We start from the raw sequence: 7,715 nt of genomic DNA, 5'->3' as shown, positions 1-7,715 counted from the left end.
ATGGGAAATTGTAAATGAGTAAGAAATACAAAGAACAAGTACAATTTCATTATATAACAGAGGCGGAATGATGGCAAGTAAGGTTGGTTTCAGAACAGGTACAAGACTGGTAACTGGCTGCCAAATCTATAGTGAAAACAGGCAAGAGAAAGGGAGGAAACCCCAACTGCACAAGGCAAAATTGGGCCAACGCAGGTGCTGCACAGCCAGTCTGGCTCTCAGTGCAGGTAGCCCCTTCGGGACCTGCGTTGCAAAGCAGGTAGCCTGTGTACTACCTGCTTTGGAAAACGAAAGTTGCGTTTTCACAGTTTCCGGGTCACAATTTTCTCAAAAATGCACAGTTTTTGCTCAAATCAGAAGCAATCAGTCAAGCACACTCAAAGGGATGATTAGGAAGGTGAAAAGCTATCACTAAGAGCTTACAAGGATCCTTGTAGATCAGCTCTTCAAATCATGAACTTGCTCAGAAATGAGCTAGAGTAGCTGCCCTCTACTTCGCTTTTGATATAGTCAAAAGCTTTTCGATTTGGTACTCTTTCGTTCAGGAAATGAATAGCAAAATACTACAAACAATCAAACAGATACGATCCCCAGTGGAGTCGCCAGTTTGTTGTAGGGGAAAGTATCCGACTCGGATGACCCTATCCCACTCTAAGGGTGATAGTACCTCAGCAACAACTGTAAAACAAACTACTTAAGGTTTACTTCTTTATGAAAGCAAAAGAGAATGGAGAAATGCACTAACCGTTGCCTTGCGCTTAATGTCGAATCCAAACTCTTCTCTTTGGCTGCTTGCTCCCAGCTCCTTGCTCTTTTGCTGGCCCAGCTACAACGATATCCTGCAAAATAACAAAGAAGGAAACTACAAGAAGCATGCAATCATAACTGGTTCAAGGATTAGTGTAAACCAAACATGCAATTATCACAATATATTATTGAAACAAGAGCACATAGAAGAACCTCAATAGCTTTTATTAATGAAGAAGTAAAGGTTCTGAGAGTATTACAACCATTGAAGGCTCCAATCCAGCAACACCTCCCAGCAGAAAGAATTTCTCCTCTTCACCTCTCTCAAACAATCATCCAATAGCTCTATAGTGAAACCAACATCATATCATTACTTTGCACAAAATTCCAGCCTCCTGAGCTCATAGGAGAGAGCTCAATATATAGATGAATTGAGAAAGGATGAGTCAGCTTGCAACTGATGTGTAGATGCCTTGTGTCCTCTCTCTCTTCAGTTAATCTTTAGTTGATCTTCAGTTCTTGAGTCCACTTGGAGAACCTTGCTTCCACTTGGAGAAACAGAGCCTCTGACTCATCACAAGGCGAAATCCCTGATCCAAGTGTCATTTTTGGAGTAATGACTCAGTGTGCCACTTGTCCCATCTCGCTCAGCGCAGGTGGCCTTTGTTCCACTTGCTTTGCAACGCAGGTACACCATGGGGGATCTGAGTTTCAGTGCAGAAGCCTAGTGGAGCACCTGCTTTGATTTCAGGATTGCTTGTTTTTTAGTGTTTTCAGGTGGAGAACTGATTTGAGAGCTGTTGGTTTGCTGACCTTGTTCCTCTAGGGGTAGGAACATCATGTTTAGGGAACTTTGGATCCCTTGGATTATTGACAATTCATGCCTGTTGCTGTAAGGCACAAAATTGTCTATAACATTGTTGGCCTCGACCTGGCTAACATCCCCATGGCCCTCAAGAACTCTCGTGGTCGACCCTCTCGCATTACCAAGGCAAGACACACTGCTGATGAAGAAGTTGCCCTCGGGCGACAGCAAACTATATTCAGGGCCCTTAGAGCGAAGGATGGCCCTTCTCCCTTCCCCTCATGAAGTTTCTCTCCTTCAATTGCCGGGGGTTTGCTAGTTTAGCCAAAAAACTAGCGCTTAAGAGACTGCTCTTATCATCACTGCTGGATTTTATATTTCTTCAAGAAACACTCTGTCAAGCCGAACCCCTCATCCATACCCTCACTGCCTGGCTACCTAACTGGACCTTCCATGCACTGGATGCGTCCGGACGATCAGGGGGCTTGGCCATTGGGGTCAATAACAGAGTTGCGGAGGTCCGGAATATTTTTGGAGGAAGAGGTTTCATTGGACTAGACATTAGTTCGCATTCTGCAGAAAGGGACATTAGAATAATCAATGTCTATGGCCCTTGCGCTGACCGTGCCAACTATTGGCGGTCCTTACTAGAATCTGAACTCTTCCAAGCAGACAACATTATTCTTGGAGGGGATCTAAACTTCTCACTCGGTTTCAGTGAGTCATGGGGGCACTTAGCTCAGGTCGACTCCCTAACAGATACTATGTCCAGCCTACTAGAGGATCATCAATGGGTGGATATACCGTCTGCTAGACTACAATATACCTGGTCAAATAACAGAAGTGGAGATCAAAGCCTTGCCAGGAGACTCGATAGATTTCTTATCAAGGAATCTTTGTTTAATAACCTCCCCAGAGTTCGTCAATGGGTTGGATCGGGAGGCATCTCAGATCATCGGCCTATTTACTTAGAAGCTGAAGACAACTCCCACAAAATCAAAAGCCCCTTCAAGTTTAATGCCTCTTGGCTCCAGGATCCCTCTTACATCCAATTGGTCCATAATTATTGGCAATCCAATCTCATCAGAGAAGGAGAGGATATCTCAGTGGGTTTTGTCAGGAAACTTACAGAACTCAAGCAGATTACCAAGAACTGGGCTCATCAAAAGCGCATACAAGATAATCAGACCATAAAAGAGGCAGAAAGGGTCATTGCCGAATTTGAAGAATCGTCAAATGGGACCTTCCTCTCCCCTGAAAGCAAGGAGAATTACACCTCTCTCATTGCAAAACGCTCTCAAATCCTGAGAGAAAGGGAAGAAAGCTGGAGACTTAGAAGCAGAGCTATTTGGCTCACGGAAGGGGATGCTAATACTAAATTTTATCACAAGTTTGCTAATGGCCGGAAAGTTATCAATACTATCTGGGAGTTAAAGAACGACCAAGGGCATCCTGTTACTTCTCAGCGGAACCTGGCCAGGCTGGCCACAGAGCACTTTAGAGGCATTTATAAAGCTCCTGAAGAAGTTAATATCTTAGAAATCATGAGAGTGGCCGAGCTCTTCCCTAGATACATTGAACAGGAAGAATCTGAGGAACTACAGAAGGAAGTGACCATGGCAGAATTGGAGGCTACACTGAAATGGTTCAAAAAAGATAAAAGCCCTGGCCCAGATGGATGGACCATTGAATTCTACCTTGCGTTCTTTGAACTCCTGGGTAATGACCTTCTGAAGATAGTAGAAGACAGCAGAAGGAGAGGCAGAATATCCTCTGCCATTAAATCCACCTTCATCGCTCTCATCCCCAAATCAAATGCCCCGAGCACCTTCGATGACTTCCGTCCCATCTCCCTCTGCAACTGCCTCTACAAGATCATAGCCAAGACCATCGCTAATCGCCTCAAGCCTATTCTTTCGCATCACATATCCTCCGAACAATTTGCTTTCCTTCACCACAGACAGATCCACGAGGCTATAGCCACTGCCCAAGAACTCATGCACACCTTGCAGATCAAAAAACAAAAAGGAATGATCCTAAAAGTGGATTTGTCCAAGGCATTTGACAGAACTAACTGGTTATACTTAAGGCTGCTGCTCACTCATCTGGGGTTCCCCTATGACTTCATCAAATGGACTATGAGCTGCATCACTGATGTATCCTACAGTGTATTACTTAATGGGGAAGCTACCTCGTTCTTTACTTCTGAGAGAGGACTCAGACAGGGTTGTCCGCTCTCACCTCTGTTGTTTTTACTTATTATGGAAGGTTTAAGTAGAGTTATCTCATCTGCCCGTGACAGGCATCTTTTGTCTGGCATTAAACTTGCGGATAATTTCTACCTCACCCATCTATTATTTGTTGATGATATCCTGATTTTTTTGAATGGCAGTATTGGGGATTCCACTACCCTCCATAACTCCATTCTTCTCTTTCAGCAAGCTACAGGTATGAAGATTAATGATAATAAATCCACCATCACTACTATTGGCTGCTCTATACATGAAACATCTTTTGCTACTCAGCGATTCCCCTTTATCAACTTGACCCTGTCGGATGGTATAAAGTACCTTGGTTTCAGATTGAAACCTAATGGCTACAGAATTGCTGACTGGTTATGGCTCATAGCTAAGGTGGAAAAGAGACTCCAAGTATGGTATCATCGATATCTCTCCCGTGCAGGCAGACTGATCCTCATTAAAGCTGTGATTGAAGCCACGCCAGTCTACTGGATGGCTCTTACCTGGATACCTAAGGGCATATTTGCAGCAGATTTCTTTGGAAGGGACATCAGCCAGGCAGACTATTTGCTTGGGTTAAATGGGACACCATCGCCAAACCCAAGCGCTGGGGGGGATGGGGTATCAAGAGGCTCGACCTTTTCTCCAGGGCACTGGCTGCCAAACTTGGGTGGCAGCTCCTTACCACTGATGGACTATGGACACGGGTAGCATATACAAAATACATCAAGCCCCTGAACGTGCTGGACTGGATTTGCACTCAACATGGAACAAATCATCACATATCTATCATTTGGAAAGCAGTTATTGGTACTTTACCTCTGTTACGTGAAGGACTAACTTGGCGCATTAAGGCAGGCAATGCGGTTCGTATAGGTCAGGACCCATGGGTCGGATGTGGAAACATTCATAGACTATCAGCTGGACTCATCAGGCACCTTAATGACAGAGGTATCATCAATATCATGCATATTGGAGATCAAGCAAACTCCTCCTTCCTTCATCAGGCTTGGACCAGTGCGCAAGCATTAGAAATTCCGGCACAGTGGCAAAATGAATGGACAGAGTACACGGACGCGCTCACTCAAGCCCACATCAGGCTCACTGAAGGACCTGATGAAATCATATGGGCCTTTGCTAAACATGGAGCATACGTCCCGAAGCTTGGCTATCTAAAACTCATGGAGCCACACAAACCTCAGAATATCCACCCCTCATGGAAAGCATTATGGAAACTCAAGTCAGCCCCCCGTACTCGATTGCTTATGTGGAACATTCTGTTTGATAAAATACCAACGGGCACTAATCTCATGAAGAGATCCTTTCATGGACCTTTTCGCTGTCATCTTTGTCATGAGGAGGAAGAAAGCACTGTACATTTATTCTTGAACTGTAGCATTACATTACAGTTTTGGCATGCCCTCATCACTCACCTCCCGCATTTGAAAAATTGGCAAGGCAATAATATAATGGATGCATGGGAGAACTGGAATCATAACCACTCAGGGAAATCCATCAATATTCCGCTGCTTGCTTGCTGGGCCGTTTGGATTGCCCGGAATCAGGCTATCTTTAACCTTAGAGCCCCTCATTGGCCCACTATCCTTCACCACACTATTGCTGATTATAACATGATACCTGAAGATGAAACCTCAGGCCCTGTTCGTATCATTAGACAGGTGAATATTGACAAATCGAAACCATGGGCATTCTTTGATGGCTCGGCGCAAGAAGTGGGTTGCGGAGGAGGAGCAATTCTTTATCTCAACGAATCACACTGCTATAAAATTCAAATAAATTTAGGCAGAGGCACAAATAACTATGCTGAACTGTGCACAGCTAAACACATCATATACTTTGCCATTCAAAAACAGTGCAGACACCTCCAGCTGTTTGGAGACTCTAAAATAGTATGCAATTGGCTGAATGATGCATCTCATTGTCATGCATTTTCGTTGAGACACATATTAGATGAAGCAAAGAGACTGACTACTTCCTTTGAATCATTTGTCTGTCGTCACATCTACAGGGAACAAAACACCATCGCCGATCAACTCTCCAAAGAGGCAGCGCACAGACAAGGAGATAACTGGCTGATACAGGAGGAAATCGATGGATCATACTATCAGCATTATCACAGACCCTTTGATGATCATATGGGTGATGGGCTATAAAAGCCCATTACAGACTTTTCTTGTTTTGTTGTTAATAGCCTGTATATATTTTACTTTGTCTAGTTCAGTACAACACTATACTTTTGATATTAACAGCATATATATATGGCTCTCTGCGTAGAGCAATGGCTTCAATTTTGAACACTACTAGTATATAGTTTTGGAATGCTCCCTGCGTGGAGACAACTTGCTTTATTTTTGATTATCTAATTTAGCAGACTATGAACTTGACAGGCACAGCTGCCTCTATATGAATGCTTCGGCATATACAAAATGTAATTTCTTAACTCTAATAGAAATTACGACTTTTTCCCAGGGGAAAAAAATTATGTACTAATATTTTAATTAATATATTAATACTTAATCTTTTCTTACGATTTGTTATGTATTGTCATTTATGAGCATACCGGCCATTCGAAATAAAATATTAAATAGAGTGAGCTCATGTATTTCCTCCATTTGAAATTAGATGTTAAATGCTATCACTTGCATTCATGTCTTCTCATTTCAATTTAAATACTAAATTCCATGAGTCTGTTTTACTTACAGTTGGGTGATAATGATGGAAGTACCCTACAGAGACGACCTTTTAACTGCCTCCAAGTTTTTATTGCACCTGCTTTCAGTCCAAATGATTCCTTTGCAAGCTGGAAACCCATTAAATATTTTTTAGTTACTGTATAATGTTATTATTAAACATTAAATTAATATTTAAAAATCAATCTTAACATGGAATCAAATGGTGCATGCTTTATCTCATTGCTGATACTGGTTGTGTATATAAAGGGACTACCCTCATTATGAAGAATTCTGGTTAGTCGAATTTTTATAGAATAATTAAAATAATAATAATAATTTTTTATATATGTTTTTTAAAATAGTTAAGTTAAATAGTTTGTATTATTATTAATTATTATTTTATTAAACAATTATTAGAATTTAATTTCATTAAAGTTTACAAAAGTTTATATATAGATTTTGAGATTTTATATATTAATAAATGTTATTTATATAAATAAAAATATAAATTTGAATTCCAGATCATTTCTCCATCATAATTTCTCCTTTGAGCAGGTAAGAAAAACAGAATCTATTAAATTAAAAACTTATTACTCACATGATTATGGAATTTTCATGGTAAACTTTTCACTTAATTATGTATTTGTCCTTTCGTAATTCTCCCCAATAGTACAACCTCTGCCACAATCAAATGAATAATTAGCTTTCCCTTTTAACATTGTTTAGATAAATAATAAAATTGCACCAATTTGTAAACATTTCAATATAACACATGTTTTCCAACCATCCAAAAGCTTCAAAGATTATTTTCAATAGTTGGTTCACTTGATATTTTCATGTATTTGTCATTCAATGCAATCTCATATTTCTTTGTGCATTTGGAAATTCAATGATATAATGTCATGTGAGGCTAGGATGGATTGGCTAATATGGATAGACCATTATCTGTGTAAGAATATCACTATAATGTATTTTTTATAAACTTGAAATTTATTAATTTTTTTAATTAAAATTAAAAATAGTTTTTTTTAATTAAATTTTATTTATTAATATAATTATACTCTATTTAATTTACTTTATACCCATAAAGCTATCACCAAATCCTTTTCTAATGACAAGAAATCGAAACAAAACATTAACATATAAATTCATCTGATCATTTTATAATAAAAAAAATATTGTTTCCCCATACAAATAAGGCATTGACCAGAAGAATGCAATGCCTAAATT

The sequence above is a fragment of the Pinus tabuliformis genome, chromosome 5_2 (assembly GCF_031772625.1).
Source record: "Pinus tabuliformis cultivar Carrire ecotype Pingquan chromosome 5_2, CPIR1, whole genome shotgun sequence".
NCBI classification, from domain to species: Eukaryota; Viridiplantae; Streptophyta; class Pinopsida; order Pinales; family Pinaceae; genus Pinus; species Pinus tabuliformis.
Note: the sequence above shows the minus strand (reverse complement) of the source record.